We start from the raw sequence: 20417 nt of genomic DNA on the forward strand, positions 1-20417 counted from the left end.
GAAACATAATAGATTCAATAACACACTTAAGACAATTATTTATGTGGAAACTCGATTTGGAAAAAACTACCAGTAACATGCTACTCCTTTTCACTCTTGTAAAGTGATGCCTTATGAAAGGCCAACCCTATTAAAGGTTATAATGCACACTGTTAAATGTGACTTTTAAAAAAAATTTCAATTACCCTATTAGGAGTGAGCCTTGTTAGAGGACTTTAGATCATTCACTTGGAATGTCACTTGGTTAAAGAATTTACAAATGACTGTTAGGTCAACCTTCATCCAAAGGATTTGCACTAGACTGCTACAATTATTATAGAGTAATAGTAAGGCTTGATCTAATAATAACTTACAACTCCATTTGCAGATTATAGATCCTTCTTTTAGTCCTCCATTCTTATTGGCATTCACACACTTCAGATCTGTCATCTTTTTCACCCTTCAAGCCTCCATATCTCTAAGCCTTCTTGCTTAACATGTCAATGTAGATTCTTCACTTTGGTCACTGAATGAACTAGTACCCTAGACTCTTTGTCTTCCTTAGGTTTTCGCATATAACAACCTTTTCTTCTAACCAACCATTCCTATAAATAGGAAATTAAGATATTTTTCCATTCATTCTCCATCTTTCAATTTAGGGTTAGAACAAATTAGGTAGGATTCATTGAATCTACTCCTTATTTAATTTCATCCCTTTCTAGAAACTTTTCCTTTAATTCTCTTGGAATTCACCTCAAAATAGTTTACCATGGACTCTATGACACCAACTCATCAATATTTTCACATGGTTCACACAATCGAAGAAAAAAAACCTGTCGGCTTAGATCTATCAAATTCATGATCTTTCAAATAATGTTGACACTCAACATTAACTTGCTTCTAATGTTTGGCACATACTATATTGCTCAACATCTTTTGAAAAATCACTTGGCACAAACTAAAGTTTACTGATGCTTGACATCAACTAAACTTTACTCAACATCAATTGTGTTACTCGACATACTCTAAAATAAACTTTTACTTAGTTCCAACTAATTTTGTGCTAGGCTTACATTGACTTTTCTTGGCACCTACTATCCACCTAGTCAAGCTTTCTAGACAAGCTTTTTTATACTTGATCTTCTAAAGTTTCTTAGTGTAACCAATATTTTGCAACCTAAAGTATATTATCAATGCACTATGTTATGACTATCTTAGTTGATTCTTGTACTTCTTTGCATATCATCACTCAACATTTCCTCTAGGTGCTATTGTTACATCCTTTGATCAAATCCTCTTCATCTATCAAATAAGTCATAGTACTTAAATCATGTAAGAAGTTGTCTTACCAACAAATCCTAGGTTTGACATGAGTGATAAAATAATGATTGAAACACATTTATCATACTTGTATGAATCGATTTTTAACAATCTCCCTTTTCAACAATACATGATTTAAGAACTATCACTTATTTGATTGATAAAGAGGATTTGATCAAAAGATGTAACAATAGCACCTATAGGAAAGGTAATTTTATCATATGCAAAGGAGTACAAGAATCAACTAAGACAGTGATAACATAGTGCATTGATAATCTACTTAAGGTTGTAAAAGATTGGTTGTAACACTAAGAAAGTTCAAAAGAACAAGTATGACAAATTTTGTCTGCAATGCTTGACAAAGTGGATAGTACGTGCCAAACAAAGTTAGTACAAGCCAAGTATAATGGAGGACTAAAATAGAGATTTGTTATTTGCAAATGGAGTTGTAAGTTGTTATTAGATCAAGCCTTACTGTTACTCTCTAATAATTGTAATCAGTCTAGGGTAAATCCTTTGGATTAAGGTTGACCTAACAATCATTTCTAAATCATTTAATCAGTTGAAATTCCAAGTAAATGGTCTAAATTCCTTTAACAAGGCTCACTCCTAATAGGGTGATTGGAATCCTTTAACAAGATCACATTTAACAGTTTGCAGTGTAATCTTTAATAGTGTTGGCCTTTAACAAGGCATCACTTTAGAAGAGTGATAGCATGTTACTATTAGTTTTTTCCAAATTGGGTTTCCACATAAATTATTGTGTCAAATATGTTGTTGATTATGTTATTTTTCATATTTATATTTCTGCAAATTGATTTGATAGTAACCTACAAGTTTTAAGTCATTGCATAATCTTATGGATGCATCCATGATGATAAATGTTTTATGGGTTCACTAAGCTGAGAAAAGTTTTAATTGTACATTTAGACCTTGGATAACTAATTCACCCTCCTCTTAGTTATTCTAAAGTATTTCAACAATTGGTATCAAAGTTATCTGCTTAAGAGGACTAGTTTAAAGGTACTAGAAGCACAAAATCAAGATGTCAAAAAGAGAAGTACCCAAGCTTAATAAAGATAATTTTCTTACATGGAAAAGTCTGATGAAGCTACACCTTGAGGGACTTGGAGATCATGCACAATCTACCATTACTATTGTGCATGTTGATCCTATTGGAGACCTAAATATTAAGAATCTAAAAAAGAAGAAAGAACACAACCATGAAGTGTTAGATATTGCCTTTGATTGAAGCTATGCTGAGTTTGATGATATCAAAAATCTTGGTAGTGCAAAGAAAATGTGGGGTGCTCTACACACCATCTATGGAGGAGAAAAGAATGTTCTGAGAGCCAAAGCTGAAAGTCTCAGAGGTAAGTTTGATGATACGAGAATGTAAGAAGGTGAGAATATTTATAAATATTGCTCTAGGATAAAAGATATTATTAATGTAATAAGGGGAGCTATTGGTAAAATAGACGATGATATTGTACTAAGCAAAGTTTTGAGAACACTGCTACTCATCTACGCTATTAGAGTTTCTACAATACAAGAACTATGATGTGTACTAGAGAATGAGCTAATTCTTGAAGGTCTAGTAGGTAGGCTCATCGCTTTTGAGCTATCTAACTTTGATAATTACAAACCTAAAAATATTGAATCTACTTTCAAAGGTAAGATGTCATTGAAGGAACTTGATGAGAAGAAGAAGAAGAAGAAGAAGACAAAATATGTGTCCAATTATAGTGATACAGATGCAGAGGATGTAGATAAACTTAAAGCACTACTAGCAAGAAGATTTCACAAAGGTAACTTGGCAAGTTTAAAGGTAGATTACCTATAATTTTCTTTCAATTGTAATGAGGTTTGTCATATTGCTACTAGATGTCCAAAGAAGAAGAACTATAGAGATGGTGACAAGTACAAAAATAGAAGAGATGAAGATAGAAAGGATTAAAAAAACAAAGTGTAACGCCCAACCAAGGGACCCAAAAGAATTAACCTAAATTTTTACTAAGTTTTCCTAAACATTAAATTTTTGAACAAGAAAGATAAACCATATGCATCAATCACAAAGTAGTGGAAGCAATAACATACAATCAACTAAAAGCATACATAACAAGTTATATTCCTTAAGGATCCCAAGACATTGAGTCACATTTGAATTTGATTAATACTAAGTTTAACAACTACCACATCCACATGAAAGAATAACTGAAAAGTCCAATGACCATATTATACATTTGTTCTGAATGCCTCTTGGCAAATGAAATTTGGAATGCTCAATCATCCACTGTACATGTCATAGGGTATGAAAAGCTAAAAGAATATACATATGTAGAAATAGAAATACATCATCCTCTTTGGATCTATGATACAAGTACAATAAAAATAAATGAAACCATCCACCATACATGATACAACCATCCATCATAAAAGATATAAACATCCAACATGAAATACAAATATCCATCATAAAACACAACTAACTAAATGTTTGGTTCCACCTAACTGTCAATAGCATCATTAGACCATCATGGGCCCTAGCCATCCCCCGTGCGTAACATTCCAAGTCATTGATAAGATTATTAGTACTATAGTAATAGGGACGTAACTACTAAACATAATAAAATATAATCGTAAGAAAATCAAACATACAGGAATACAACATAAGATGATCCTACAAGCAGATAACATCACATATCATGATAAACAAGCATCCAAAGAAGCTCTAGCCATGGTGACTATGGATAGATCTCAATGGTAAGAGTAAAAAGTATATATACTAATATGTTAGCAAGAAATACTAATCTATTAAGAGAATAAAAGCATTAACTAACAAAATCAATATAACATATATGAGAGACTAAAGAGGAACTCCTAATAAGGAATGTTAGCCAAATGAATGGACTCTCCCAATAGGAATTAGCTCTTTGCTTTGTAGATGAGTCTATTGGATAGGATTTGGGATGTATGCTCAAACTTGCTCTATGCTTCAATGGTGGGGATGAGTAATGGAAAATTGGTAGCTTTGTGAGCTCTCAATTTGGCATTATAAGGGTATGGTTGATGGCTTTTGGTTCTCAAACTAGTATTATAGCTTTATCTTAAAGGTTGTGATGAAATGGCTTGGGAGGGGATTCAATTTATAGGCTAAGGGCTTGAGGGTTTGAGGGCTAAGATGCAAGGGTGGGGAAAAGCTCATGGAGGGCTTAGATTGCATGAGAGGAGAGCACATGGATTGTGCTTCCTTACAGCTAATCAGGGAGTGACACATGTCACAGGATGAGAGGATGGAGGAAAGGGCAAGGATGAGTCAAAAAAGGAGGCTCAAGGGATAATATCTTCATAAAGACCCTTCATAATGGCTTGTAAGAGAAATGAATGGGCTTGTAAGAGTCTTTATGGCCTTTGTAAGAGCATTCATGGTTGGGTGGTTGGGATATTTTGGAGAGAGTTGAGATTGTTGACTTTTCTTGGCTTAGGAAAGTCTTAAGCTTTCTTACGGAATGTGACAAGGTTAGGGAGGGGATTAGAGGTTATTTAGGATTAGATTAAGGATGTTAGAGATGTGCAAGTGGATGGAATTCATGAGGGTGGGTGAGTTAGTGGCTAAGCTAGGTTAGTATGGGTGGATTGGGTGGATTAGACTAAATGGAAGATTTAGGATAGTTTAGGGGTTATTAGATTTGAGGGCTTTATTTATCAAATAAATTTATTTAATAAATGAGGGTTTTGGAATTAGATAGGAGAATAGGATTAATTGATAAATAATGGGTTATTTGATTTATCAATTAGGACTATAGATGATTAATTAAATTAATTAGCTAGAGGATGGCAAAAGGATTAATTAAATAAGAATTTAATTAATGATACCTTTAGAGATAGCTAAATAGGATTACCAAAGTGGTGTAATCAGATTTTGGTGTCTAAATTTTTCCTCTCTTTGACATAGTGTTGAGACAACACTATTTCAAAGAAGTTTGAACAAAGATGACATGAGGAAGATGTTTTAGCAACAAGGTTGCCCCAGTCTCAGATAAGAAGAGGAGAGACTAGACTTAGAGATGCCCCCTCAAGAAGGTGGTGGGGAGAGAAAATGAGGCTCGACGACTTCTTGAAAAATACAAGAATCCAAGATAAGAAAAGAGACTCAGAGGGGCAAAGAGAAGGGGTTGAATTAGCTCAAACTTTCACTATGGGAGAATGATAAAGGGCTATCATATGCACAAGAGGAAGCAAGCTTAAGACTTTAGGGAAGGTGGAGGATGAAGGAGCCGAGTGCCATAAAAAGGAATCTAGGATAGGGAGAAGGGATGAGGGGATTAAAAAGCTGATGCAATAGGATTTCAAAGAGTCAGATTGGCAGAAGATGGGTTTCGGAGATCCCTAGGACTAGGATTGTGGATCTCAAAAGATGAGGCTTGGTGGATTGATTGGATTGGTGGATCCCTAAGACTAGGATTGTGGATCCCTAAAGCTAAAAGTGATGATTGATTCAAAGAGATACTGATGCATAAGCTGGGGTAGGAGAGATAAATGCTGGATATGGATGGGGGATAATGGAGATGAAGGGAATCCATTGAAGCTTTTTGAGCAGGGGGATACTTCAAAGAGAAGTACCACCATGTAGTTGAGCACTAGATTTGCTATAGGACTATTGGTTAATTGCCAAGGTTACCAAGAACATCAAGGCCATGTCACTAACTGTCCAAAGGACTGACAAACAGACTGAAAACAAACACACAAGGATTGCCCCAGCATCACACATGAATCCTAGAGGAAGCAACGTAAAACCAACACTGGGTAACCCACAAGCAGAAAAGAAAAACAAAAAAAGACTTGATCAAGACCTTACGCTCAAATTTCCCCATTTGCAGTATACCATGATATGGAAGATCATGGCAACCTTGAGGAGGGAACAAGGAGATTTCTTGGAAAAGATACTTCAAGACCCAAAAGGGAAGATTCCAAATTAAATGAAAGTGAAAATCCAAAAGAGAACCATTTACCAATGAGATGGGTGGGACGAGGTACTAACGAACCAAGATCAGACATGAGGAAAGCAATATCCTACAAGGATCTATCGGAGAGCACCTAAGCTGATGGATCTGGATGAGTGATGCGTTTGGCAAGCTGAACTACGAAAGATAACACTTTGGTGACAAGAGATGTAGCTAAAGGATGCATTGGAATAGCTAACCAAGGGTTGTGCGATGTGTGCAAGATGCTGATCAAGGAGGAACTGACATGAAAGCTGGATAGATACAATGGTACTAAGCTAAAGAGGATGTACAAGCTGACAGACCCAAAAATGTTACAAATGTACAAGGTTGTTTAGGTTTTGGTTTTGTGAGAGGGAAATGCTTGTGAAGGGTGGGATTTCTATAATAATTGATAGGCATATAGGTAGATGGTTTACGAAAAGCGTAAGTGAAAATGGGCTTCTTTGTGTGCATGTGATAGGATACAAGCTGGAATATTGTACAAGCTTTGGACAAGATTTGGATATACAAGCTATGATAGAAGGGATGATACAAGATTTACAAGCTGGGGTACAAGATTTACAAGTTGAGGTACAAGATTTACAAGCTGTACAAGAGGTATTTACAAGCTTCATCAGATTTTGGATATTTGGTTGGAACACCAAGGGAATAAGCAGGTGTTTTATGGGATGGTGGGTGAATGGATGAGGTATACCATAGTGATAGATAATGGATTAGTCTTAGTGTACAAGGTGCCTGAATTACCAGGTTTTCACCAAAGTACCTATCCAAGGCACTTGAATTGCCAAGTTTTCACCATTGGACGTTGATTTCTCTTTACTATTTTTTGTATTTTTCAAAAATTGGGTATACCAAGGATCTTCAAGCATAGAACTTCTTGAGATGGATGATGTTAATAGGATCATTCAAGAGTTATCCTTTTGGTGTAGATAGCTGATAGGCTCCAGAGCCAAAGGATGCAGTGACAACATAAGGGCCAAGCCAGGTAGGTTCAAACTTGCCTTTCTTTTCTCAATTTGCTTGGACTTTCATGTTTTCTTTGAGGACCATGTTACCTGGCTGAAAGTATTGTGGAAGCACCTTCTTGTTGAAATTCCTTTTGAGATGAGTTTGATAGACTATGAGATGGTCATAGGCTTGTTGTTGCTTCTCGTTCAAGAGATCTAGTTGGGTGAGTCTAGCTACTTTGTATTCTTCATCTGATATTTGCCATTGTAATGATATGTGCAAGGAGGGAAGTTCAACCTCTATGGGTAGTACTACTTCGGCACCATAGACTAAGGAGTATAGAGTTGTGCCTGTAGATGTATGGAAGGAGGTTTGATAGGCCCATAGGGCTGTATTTATTTGTAGGTGCCAATTGTGGCCAAAATCATTGACAACTTTCTTTAAGATTTTGAGGAGGGTTTTGTTAGTTGCCTCTGCCTGGCCGTTACCTTGTGGGAAATATGGGCTCGAAAAGTGGTGATGGATACGAAGGGAAGTGCATAATTCTTCCATGTTGAGATTTTCAAAGTTACCTTCATGGCCGGTGAAGATGGTGCATGGGATGTCAAAGCGGCAAAAAATGTGGTACAAGATGAACTTGGAGACCTGAACTCCTGTAGCTGAGACTAGGGGGACTGCTTCTACCCATTTAGTGAAATAGTTTGTAGCTGTTATTATCCATTTATATCCATTAGATGAGAGAGGTGTGATAGTTTCAACTAGATCAAGGCCCCAACAAGCGAAAGGCCAATGTGGTGCAATAGGCTATAGATCCTGTGCTGGAGTGTGCATGAGATTTGTGTGTTGCTGACATGGGAGACATTTTCTGGCAAAGTCACAGGAGTCTTCTTCAATGGTAGGCCAATAGTAGCCTACTCTAAGGATTTTTCATGCTAGGACAATATCACTCATGTGGGCACCGCAAAGTTTAGAGTGTACTTCTTGTAAAGCCATCACGACCTCATTTTCATCTAAACATCGAGAGAGAGTATCATGATAACCCTAACGTATAGCGTATTGGCTATGATAACATAGCAGGATGATTTTCAAATGAGGTTCTGGAATTGGGTACGTGTGAGGTGATGGAATATGATACCATTGTTAAGGTAAGCATGAATCTCATGGTACCAAGGGGATTGGAGACCAACCAAGATACAAACACGGTTTGAATCCTCATTCGCATAGGCGGGTGTGAGGAGCTACTTGACTAAAAACTCATACTATGTAGCTGCTTGGGGAATTTCCAAGAGTGAGCTGATAGTAGCCATAGCGTCTACTGCTTTGTTCTGTATTCGAGGCACTTGTGTAAACTGAAGCTTTGTAAAATGTTGGGTTAGCTGATCAACTAGCTCTTTGTAGGGTAATAGCTTTTAGTCTTTGGTTTGATATTCATTTAGGGCTTGCTTGATGACGAACTGAGAATCATCAAAGATTTGTAACTCAGTGATGTTCCATTCTACAGCTATCTTTAATCCTACTGTGAGAGCCTCAAATTCAGCTATATTGTTGGTGGTAGGGAATTGTAACTTCAAGGATTTTGGAATGTAATCTCCTTGAGGTGTGACCAAAAATATTCTGCCCCTAATCCATGAGATGTGTATGAGCCATCAAAATAAAATTTCCATGGGGGCTTTTCTTCAATTAGACAAATATGTTCATCTGGAAATTCTATGATCAAAGGATATGCATCTATTAGAGGTGCATCAGCTAGGTGATCTTCTATAGCTTTCCCTTTGATTGCTTTTCTATCCACATACTGGATGTCAACTTCGCTAAGGAGCATAACCCATTTGGCCAAATGGCCTGTAAGTGCTATTCTAGAGAGCATATACTTGAGAGGGTCAATCTTGGAGACTAGTTGGATAGTATGACTTAGCATGTAGTGGCGAAGCTTTTGAGTTGAGAAAATAACTACCAAACAAGCTTTTTCCATAGGAGTATAATTGAGTGCATAACCAACTAGGGTTCTATTGATGTAGTAGATGGCTCTTTCTCTACTGTAGTCATTGAGCTATGCTAGAAGTGCCCCTAGAGCAATAGGCATTACTAATATGTACAAAATTAGGGGACAACCAAGAATGGGTGGAACCAAGATAGGGGGATTGGTGAGATACTGCTTGAGTTGATCGAAGCTGCATTGACAAAAAGGATCCCACTTGAAGTTTTCATCCTTCTTCAGTAAATGTGTAAATGGCATACACTTATCTGCAAGTTGGGAGATGAAGCACTGAATGGATTGAAGCTTTCCTTAAAGATTGCAAAGTTGTCACAGTGTCTGGGGAGGAGGCATGTCTAAGATAGCCTTGACCTTCTTGGGGTCGATCTCTATACCTCATTTAGAAACTATAAAGCCTAGAAGCTTGCCAGATGTGACCCCAAAGACACACTTCTTGGGATTTAGCATGAGATGACATTTGGCTAATCAAAGACTTTCTCTAGGTCAGCAAGATGATCCATGAAGGTGTGAGATTTAACCAAGATATCATCCACATAATCTTCCAAAATGCTATGGATGATATCATGAAAAATGGTTGTCATAGCTCTTTGATAGGTAGCCGAAGCATTCTTTGGGCCAAAAGGAATCATGTTCTAACAAAAGGTTCCCCAAGGGGTAGTGAATGTTGTCTTATGTTGATCCTCTTCTGCAATCTTTATTTGATTATACCCAGAAAATCCATCCATGAGGGACAAAATTTTATGTCTAGCTGTAAGATCCACAATCATATCTATGTTGGGCACAGGAAAATCATCTTTTGGACAAGCTTTGTTAAGATCTCTGAAATCAGTGCAGATTCTGATGTCATCGAAAGGTTTAGTGATGGGGACCATGTTGGAGATCCACTTTGAGTAGTCAATAGGTCGGATAACTTTAGCAGCTAACATTCTTTCTAATTCAGCTTTGACCAGTATTGCTACCTTGGGGTGCATTTTTCTAAGCTTTTGTCTGACGGGCTTGATCTTTGGATCGACTGCAAGATAATGAACTACAAGCTTTGGATCAAGTCTTGGCATGTCCTGATATGACCATGCAAATTGGCCAATGTTCTCTCTTAAGACCTCAAAGAGGAGATCAGCTTGGTCTTGTGATAGGGATGCAATAATGTGAACAAGTCTGGGGATCTCTGAAGAACTGATGCTGACTTCTCTAGTATCCTCAATTAGAATAGAAGACACCTCTAGTCAATTATCTTGAGGAGGCAATGCTAAATCCTCATGTTCTGCTTGTGAATCTAGATTTTCTTGCTAAGGGGTTCTCTTTTCTACCTAGCTAGTCTTAGATTCACCTTAGTTCCAGTTTTGTCTGTATCGGAACTAGGTTGGGGATTTTCTCCAAAATACCCCTTGGGATCTAGCTTATAGATATAGGTAGAATCTGGCTTTGTTTTCTTGTGAGGTGTTTCAGCTCCCATGAATCTCAGAAGTGCTTCCTCTAATGTGAACTCATCAATGTGTGTGACTTTGGTTGGTCCCAATCTATGAGTTGTGGATGGACGAGTGGTAGGTCAATGGAATGGATGGATAGTTCTTGGAGAACAGAGTCTCCGAGGAAGATTTGGTCTAGGATATCATCGTAGGCTCTCTTTTCAACTTCCTTAGGAATGTCTTCGATTTTGACAAGGTCATGGTGAATGTTTGAAAAAGCGTGACCATTCTTATTGGTGCCCCCAGTTGTGGGTATGCCAAAGCCAAGACCTGACTTCGATTCCTACTTGTGTGCGTTGATGGGGCACTACATGCCTCTTTCTTCTAGTCATAGACCACCACCTTGATAGTTCCATTTGTCAGTGATGAGCTTATGTTCTTGGGGATACTTCTAGCTAAAGTGATCAAGGCGTGCTTGATTTCTTGTAGGTGCATCCTTATGTAACCAATTGTTGATATCTGGAGTGAGCTCCTCATGAAGAGGGATTTTTGTGGATACAAAGGTTGTTGGGCCAAACTGTTTGTATTGAGGAGGTGGAATCTCTTTAGCTTTGTGATATGTTGGTCGGGTAAAAGCAAAAACCTGTGTCACCTTTTATAAAGAAAAGTGATATCAGAATGTGACAGTTCAACATTAATGACAAAAAAATGGTATTTGCGTTTAAAATATGAAGATGATGTAAACTGATGAAATGTGTAGAATTGTATGAATTTTATTCCTATAATTTTTATTATTTTTTTGACTAATAATTTATTCATTTTATTTTATTTTGAAGTGCCTTTTTTAACTGTAAAAAATATAGGATGTAGTTCCCGTCAAACAAGTAAGTGCAAATCATCTTTTTTTGTTATGATTTGAAAATATTTTATAGATGACATGTATAGCTAGTGCACAAAAAAAGAAATAATTATGTTTGATGTATATTTTCTTTGTTATAAGTACTCAAGTTCGACCTTGTCAGAATCCAACAGTTTTTTCCTCCCGTCAAAACTTCCCTATCAAATCTATACCTTCTTGAAAAAAATTACATATTCATGAAGAGGATTCTCTCCTCTAGTGATAAATATATTTTTTTATTTTTTTGATATGATTTACTATTTTTTTTCATTTTTTGAGAGAGCATCTTCTGAAATGTTGAAATATCAACTTATAAAATTTTTAGATTATAACATATTATAACTAATCAAAGCACTCAAAAATTTATATAATGATGATATTGAATCTGAAATCTATAAAAGGGTATTTTTAGTTTTTTTTTAAAATTGAGTTTTGATAGAGAAATGAGATTTGACAAAAATAGGTTTTTGTATCACAAACGGTGACATAGATCTATGCTTTTACCCGGTCGTCCATGGGCATGTGGGTCAAGTGGGAGTGCCTCGACAATAAATCCATCTGACAGACTATACTCTCCACAGCCTTTGTTATTGATCTTCATGGTAGACAGGGTGGAGGCGAGGATGGTTTCTAGGTCATTACAAGTATGGGATGAGCTGGCAATGGTTTGTATATGAGGCTTCAAATGCATTGCAATAAGCAAAGGGTTCTAGATCAGCATGGATGGTTACCTCAGTGCCCTGATGCAAAAATTTGATGCACTGATGGTAAGTGGATGGAACGGCTTTCATGGAATGAATCCATGGGTGACTGAGGAGGATGTTGAATGGTAGGTTTAGATCAATAACATGGTAGAGTGTCTCTTGGGTGACTGGCCCAACCTTGATTGGCAGTAAAATGGTTCCTTCTGTGGTTCTTTCCAAGTTGTCATAAGCTTTGATGGTGATAACTTCACTGATGATATCTACCTCAATATACCTAGCTTGTTTTATGAATTTTAGGGTGCAAATATTCAAGGCTGATCCATTATCTATCATTACTCTTTTTATAGCAAAATTGGATACCATGATGGCTATGTGAAGCGGAAGGGTGTGATCTGGCTTGACCACAGGTATGTCGGTAGGTTTGAATGATAGGGCACATGGGGAGGATAGGTGTCCAACAAGATTACGAAAGTCAGTAGCGTTGATATCTGAAGGGACATGTGATTCTATGAGAGCACTGTCAAGGATGTTCTTGTACATAGGATTGGTGCGGAGAAGGTGTAAAATGGAGATTTGAGCTGGCATGTTCCCAACGTGTTTCAAGATATTGTACTGGCTTTTCGATGGAGTTGATGGTGCTAGTGACACTGGTGGACCTACGATGTTAAATCATGCTCTTCTAGTGGTGACTACACACTCATTGTTTGGGCCTTGGATATTGATAACATTGACAGAAGGCTCTTTTTTAGATATACAACTGATGAGGCTACCATAGTCTATGTAGGATGAAGTGTGGTTATTGTTCTTCACATGCTATTGGTTTGGCTGGCGGTTGTTGGTGTTGTTGTTGGTTTGGATAGGTGCTTTTCCAAGATTTTGGTTGTTGTGAGGAGGAAAAGCATTTTGATAGATCTGTAAGCCTACATTGGGAGAGGTTTGGGAACCAACGGTGATTTTTTTCCAATCAATGAGGTCTTGCACATAATCTTTCAGTTTTGCATCTCAGGGTAGTGTGACCTTTTACCCTATGAAATTTGCAGTACTCATTATCTTTGTACCATGCAGCTTTGGATTGGCTTGTGTCAATTTTCTGGGTAGGAGAAAATTTGATGAGGTTTTCCTTGACTAATTTCTCAAAAATGACATCCAATGGCTCACCAAGGGGTGTATAGTTTCTAGGTGCAGGTTGGAAATTCGATTTTTGCCCTGCAGCTACATTGATGGCATTAGCTTGATTGCTAGATCCTTGGAAGTTGGGTCTTGGATTGTGGTTTTGATAGCTTTGGTTATTTTACTGTTGGTAGTTGATAACTTGTTGATTGTTTGGTTGATATGGTGGATTCAGTGATGCCATCTGTTGTAACATGCTTATTTTTGTTCCAATACCTAGACTTTTCATTGGAATGTGTTTGATTTTGGTTGGCTTCTTTGTAAATCTTGACCACACCATCTTTAATGAGTCCTTGCTCAAGGATCATTCCTTTTTCTTTGATGTCTTTGTAGGTCTGCAAATAGTTCATGGTCATGTGGTGAGCCAAGCTAGGATGGGCATTATCAATAAACATTTTCACCAAATGGCGCTTTGGTAATGTGCAAGATATGCGGGTGGTAAGAGTTTTACATCTTTGCACATATTTAGGAAGGCTTTCTCCACCTTTTTTCTTAGTGTGGACAAGATCAACTACTGATAGCTCTGTTTCAACAAGATGGGCATATTGGGCTACAAATGCCTTAGACAATTCAACAAAGTTTTTAATTATGCCATATGGTATTCTATAAAACTATTCAAGAGTTGGGCTGGCCAAGCTTTTGGTAAAGAGATGCAAGAGGAAGACGTCATCATATGCCACTTCTTGGCAGTGCATGTAAAATTCTTTGATATGTGAGACAGGGTCTCCTTTTCCTCTAAATTTGTCAAATTTGGGTGTCTCAAAATGCTTGGGAAATGGTGTCATGGTAATGGCTCTGTCAAATGGGTAAGGACACACATTCTCAAATTTGAAGGTTTTTGGATCATTTCCCTCTTGGATGTTCTTCAAAGCTATTTTCATGGCTTCCCATTCTAAATTAATGGGTGATGGCTAGGGTGCCCCCAATGTAGGAGTGCCCTGAGGTAGGTATGTGCTAGATGGGGCAATGGAATACAGATGGCTTTGAGGTATAAGCTGGTAGGGATTGTACATGGCTTGGGCAATTGAATGGTGGATGATGGGTTACTGAGGTGGAGGTGGCACATATTGTTGTATGTGTTGCGAGGCTTGCTACTGATATTAGATTTGAGGTTGGGATTGAGGAACATAAGCTGGTTGTGGGATAAATGGATTGCTTTGTGGAGGTAAGGTATAAGATGGTTGTGAAGCTTGGGGAAAGGATTGGGGAGCTTGTGGAACTTGAATTTGGATTTGAGGAGTTTGACTAGTATTTGTGGGCTGTGCCCCCATCTGGGAAGGTGTTTGCATGGCAAAAGAGGCCAAGTAATTGGTGGTTGGTGGTGGTGGATTTCCTCCTAGAAGTGGCATAGAAAAATAGTTAGTAATAGGAGGTAATGGATTAGTTGGTGGTGGAGGTGGTGGGAATTGAAAGCTTGGAAATGGAATTGATGGGGTTTGATAGCTTGGTTGCTGGATTTGAAAGCTTGGTAGAGTGGTGGTAGGAGCTTGGGTCACTTGAGAGCTTGGTAGAACATTGGTAGTAGCTGATTGGGTTTGATAGCTTTGTGGAGTGAGGATAGTATCTTGTGAATTTGTGGTTGATGGCATTGAGCTCCAAGGACCTAGTGCAAATGATGGAATTGTGTTTTGAGCTGAGGTAAACAAGCTAGGGGTGATGAAAGGTTGATTACTTGACCCCATGGGTGCAATCCCGGTTGTATATTGCTAAGGTTGGCCAAAGATGCTAGCACTGATTTGGGAGATGGGTGGATTTGGAAGGTTGGGTTGGAGAGCAGCAGCAGCAATAGTGAAGGGAGTGAATGATGAGGTGTTTTGAGAAAAGGGGGTTTGGGATGGAGTGGCATGGACCAATGGTAGAGTGGTGGTGGCTGGAGTGGCTTGTGGAAGGGAGATTTCAACTTGAGTGGAGGCTGGTATGTTTGGGTCTGTTGGATCATATGGGGTGGGTTAAGGCTCTTCTTTTGGCACATATTGAGGATAATTTGAATCATAAGAGCCTATGGGTAGTGGGAGTTGTCCAAACAACGGGTGAGATGGCTCTGATAGGGGAGGAGGTCTTCCAAAGTTGAAGGCTCCAATGTTGTCCCTTCAAAAGTTAGGCATAATTGTTTCCTTGTTTTTGTCTATAATGGCATTCACCAATACTACATTTCTTGGTTGGTTCATGAAAGCTTCAATGTTAGTAGGTGATGGTATGGTGTTCTTTGGGGTGAAGGATGGTTGACTGCTCAAGGGGAGCGATGTTGTTTGATCCAAATGATAGGGCTCCATTGTTTCCTTCTTCTTGGCTAAGTGAGTGACAGGTGGCATGAAAATGCAAAAAGTTTCCTACGTATGAGATGCAACAATGCTGATGGATGCAAAAGGGGAAGGCTTTTCTATGCAAATGATTTCTTAGGTTGAGGCAAAGCTATATGAAAAAACCTAAGGAGGATTGGGTTGGGGATTCTAACTTCAAAGATATGTTTCTAAAGCATGAAAGGTCTACTTTCCTATGTGCAAGCTTGGTGGTGATTATGTCAACTTAAGGATAGGCTGATGATCCTTTAGGAAGAACACGAGACTGACCACTTGTAGATCCCAACCTTTATCTCAAGGTGATGAGGGATAACAAGTGACAAAGTGAGATTACCCTAGACAAAGCTCTGTCAAAGGGATAACCTTGGTGAGGCTAGTGGATTTGGAAGATGTTATGAATGGCAAACATTTGGTAAAGTGACAATAATTTTGAAGGCTTGGATGTGAAGTTTTTGGATTGCTGGCTAGATGGTTTGGTTCTAAATGATATGGATGAGCTAAAATGCTTAAGAGGATGACTAAAGATGGCTAGCCTACCTACAAGGATGACTCTAAAGTGAAGCTTATGTAAGATGTGGAGAAATAAGGGGGTCTAATCATAGAAATCATGCCTAATTGATAATGCATAAGCAGGGTTAACTCCTAGATGTTGGTTAAGTTGGATGGTGCGATCTAACCAGGCATCCTGAAGGGCTTCGTCAGCAGCTTTGTCCTCTACTTTGTGGAGTTTGGCAATTCGAGAGCTTGGTGTTATTTCCTTTCTCTTGGCTGAAAGTTCTTGGTATGTCTGAGATGGCTTGAGTTTGACTTTGTGAAACTTCTATTTCGGTTTGGGTTCTTCTAACATGAATTCCTAAATCTGCTTGGCTTTGAGAGATCTCGGTTATTTTTCTTCAACTTGTTCAACTTTTGGAATAGGTAGTGACTATGCTAAGTGTGGCCTAAGCTAGGATCGACCATGTTTGACAAACATTCATTCAACAAATAAAAGATTAAGCAATATAGAGAAACAACAAGATAGAAGTTTTTGATTCTCAGAATGTGATACTTGCGCCAAGGAGTGTGTGTGTTTTACAAATATTTCGATTAGTCACTTCAAACACATTAACACCCTAGATGGTTGTCTGCAAGGCTAACAATTGATTTAGCTAGGGAGTCCTCGATATACCCAAGGTACGTGAGGCCCAAATCCATAGATAAAACCAAGAAAATTTTACACAACCAAGAGGAGCGGTAACCCACTTCTCCTCTTTCACTTCTCAAGGGTATAAAGTTCTTTGAGGCTTAATCCGAGTGACAAAATCTTGATTCCAAGAGAGGTGTCTTTGGATTCACCTCTCGATTTTTATACTCTACCAGAACACTATAGTTGAGGTCGTCCAAGGGGTGATGAAATCCCTAAGAAGGCCTCCTAAAAAAAGAAATAAGGTTTTGGATCCTAATCTTATGCACCCAAGATGGCCTCGAAAGATGACAAGGGGAGAGAAGACTTGGATGACCTTGGGCTAAAAAACATGCTTGTTCCTTTACGAACTGACTCTTATGTGTGCTGATCTAGACTTTGCAAACACTCATGTTTAAGAGACAATGTTCAATTCTAACTTTGAAATGCGCCAACAAAGAAAAATCAATCAAAGAATGCGAACAAGAAGAAGAGTTATGGTCAACAAGAAAGTAAACCTACGCACCCGGAGGCCCTCCACATCAAGTATCGATTAATTTCCTTTAAGGCATTCAAGAGTTGGTGTGAATTTTTTTAAACCCCAAAAAGAAAGATGTGTAAAACTCGGTTTCAAGCGCACACCCGGAGGCCCTCCATGTCAAGATTTGTTAAAATTTTAATGCCCAAATGAAGTGTTAGCGAGCCTAATGTGCATTCAAGAAATTTTCTAAGTTAGAAAAACTAATAAAAACACAAGTAAGTGAAGTTTGATCTTTGTGGAGCAGTTAACACCCTCTTAGGTGGACCCATCCCCATAGATGGTGTTGATATTGCAACCAATGGTTAAATTGATGGGTGATTAAAGAGGGTGAGTCCAACTACAAACTCACTTAGAGCATCTTTATTTGATTTTTATAATTTAGGAAGTTTCTAGAATGTAGATTCTTTATATGCTCCAAAAGATGATTATTTGATCTATGGCATTCAAGATTGGATTTGTTGTTTTAATCATGCATTCAAGGAAAATTGATTTTAATCCATTGCATTCAAGATTGTGTTTGAGAAACATTTATTCAAAGAAAAATGTGTTTAAGCATGCAAGTTCATTTTAACAACATGCATTCAAAGACAAGTGTTTAAACATTCAAGTTCATTTTTCAAGAGCATTAAATCATGTAAGGAGAACCTACAAAAAACATGGTTAGTCATTTTGTAGATGCTCCAACCTATAAGACTACAAAAGCCAATTTGATTAGTAACTCAAAAAATTTCAAAATTTGAAGCTTAACTATAGAGAAAATAAAATCAATTTTTTTTGTTTTTTTTCTATGCGTAAAAATGCTTAGAAAAACCTCTACTCTATGGAACCACTAAAAAGTGCAGAAACAGAGATGTTAAAATAGAAATGTAACAATAACAGGTGGAGATGATAGTTTATCAAGCAAAGGTGCCAAACTGCAAACACGCTGAACTGTGGAGATGATAGAGAAAGAGGCAGAGATGATAGTTTAGTTTGGCGGCACAAAAAATAAGAAATCAGGCAGAGACACTGAATTGCGGAGACGCCGATCTGTAGAGACGACAGTTGAGGTTGGCGGCGGTGGAGACAATAGTTTAGGTTGCGGAGATGACTGTTTAGGTTGGCGGCGGCGGAGATGATAGTTTGCAGGCATAGACGCCAATCTACGGAGATGATAGTTGAGGTTGCGGAGACGATAGTTGACCAAGTGCAGATGACAGTTCACCAAGCATAGACACCAATCTGCAGAGATGCTGATATGCAGAGACGACACTGTGCGAATAGAACTGAAATGCACGGATTTTTTTAAAAAAATTTATTTTTTGATTATTTTCAAACTTTAGAGGGTATGTTTTCTTCCCAAGTGCATTCTTCAACCTGCAAAAACAAGTGAAACACCCTACAACTCACTCAAACAACAAGAAACATTATATTATTAGAAAAAACAACATATAGATAGAAATGGATGATTACATGACCCATAGTGGGGTCCCACCAGGTGTGCCAAAATGTATATAATAATATATTAGCAAGAAATACTAATCTATTAAGAGAATAAAAGCATTAACTAATAACATCAATATAACATATATGAGAGACTAAAGAGGAACCCCTAATAAGGAATGTGAGCCAAATGAATGGACTCTCCCAATAAGAATTAGCTCTTTGCTTTGTAGATGAGTCTATTTGATAGGATTTGGGATGTATGCTCAAACTTGCTCTATGCTTCAATGGTGGGGATGAGTAATGGCAAATTGGTAGCTTTGTGAGCTCTCAATTTGGCCTTATAAGGGTATGGTTGATGGCTTTTGGTTCTCAAACTAGCATTATAACTTTGGCTTAAAGGTTGTGATGAAATGGCTTGGGAGGGGATTCAATTTATAGGCTAAGGGCTTGAGGGTTTGAGGGCTAAGATGCAAAGATGGGAAAAAGCTCATGAAGGGCTCAGATTGCATGAGACGAGAGCACATGGATTATGTTTCCTTATAGCCAATCAAGGAGTGACACATGTCATAGGGTGAGAGGATGGAAGAAAGGGCAAGGATGAGTCAATAAAGGAGGCTCAAGGGATAATATCTTCATAAAGACCCTTCATAATGGCTTGTAAGAGCAATGAATGAGCTTGTAAGAGTCTTTATGGCCTTTGTAAGAGCATTCATGGTTGGGTGGCTGGGATATTTTGGAGAGAGTTGAGATTGTTGACTTTTCTTGGCTTAGGAAAGTCTTAAGCTTGCTTAGGGAATGTGACAAGGTTAGGGAGGGGATTAAAGGTGATTTAGGATTAGATTAAGGATGTTAGAGATGTGCAAGTGGATGGCATTCATGAGGGTGGGTGAGTTAGTGGCTAAGCTAGGTTAGTATGGGTGGATGGGGTGGATTAGGCTAAATGGAGGATTTAGGATAGTTTAGGGGTTATTAGATTTGAGGGCATTATTTATCAAATAGATTTATTTAATAAATGAGGGTTTTGGAATTAGATATGAGAATAGGATTAATTGATAAATAATGGGTTATTTGATTTATCAATTAGGACTAGCTAGGGGATGACAAAAGGATTAATTAAATAGGAATTTAATTAATGTTGTCTTTAGAGATAGCTAAATAGGATTACCAAAGTGGTGTAATCAAATTTTGGTGTCTACAAAAAGCACTACCACCCGACCACATGGAACCTAATTTGTCCACTCCCATCGCACTAAGGAGATAGTATTCAGTCCCAAATAGAATATCAAGTCACAAAACACAAATACTCTCTCTAAGTCCAAGAAATCTTAAAAGCATACTAACTCAAAGGCACACAACACACATAAGAATCTACTATATAAGTGGGAAAGTGTCATCGCGTGAATCATGTTCGGAGTTACCTAAGCAATCCCTTAGGAATTTTGGTTCCCTAGTGATCCCTGTGGCCACTGGTATCCTCTTGTACTGACAAGGCATACTACGAAATGCAAGGTCATAACCAAGCATTCTCCCAACTCCCACCCTAGTCTGTACTAGCACTCGAG

This window comes from Cupressus sempervirens, chromosome 1 (genome assembly GCF_028749045.1).
Source record: "Cupressus sempervirens isolate cs-2001-9-10 chromosome 1, ASM2874904v1, whole genome shotgun sequence".
NCBI classification, from domain to species: domain Eukaryota; kingdom Viridiplantae; phylum Streptophyta; class Pinopsida; order Cupressales; family Cupressaceae; genus Cupressus; species Cupressus sempervirens.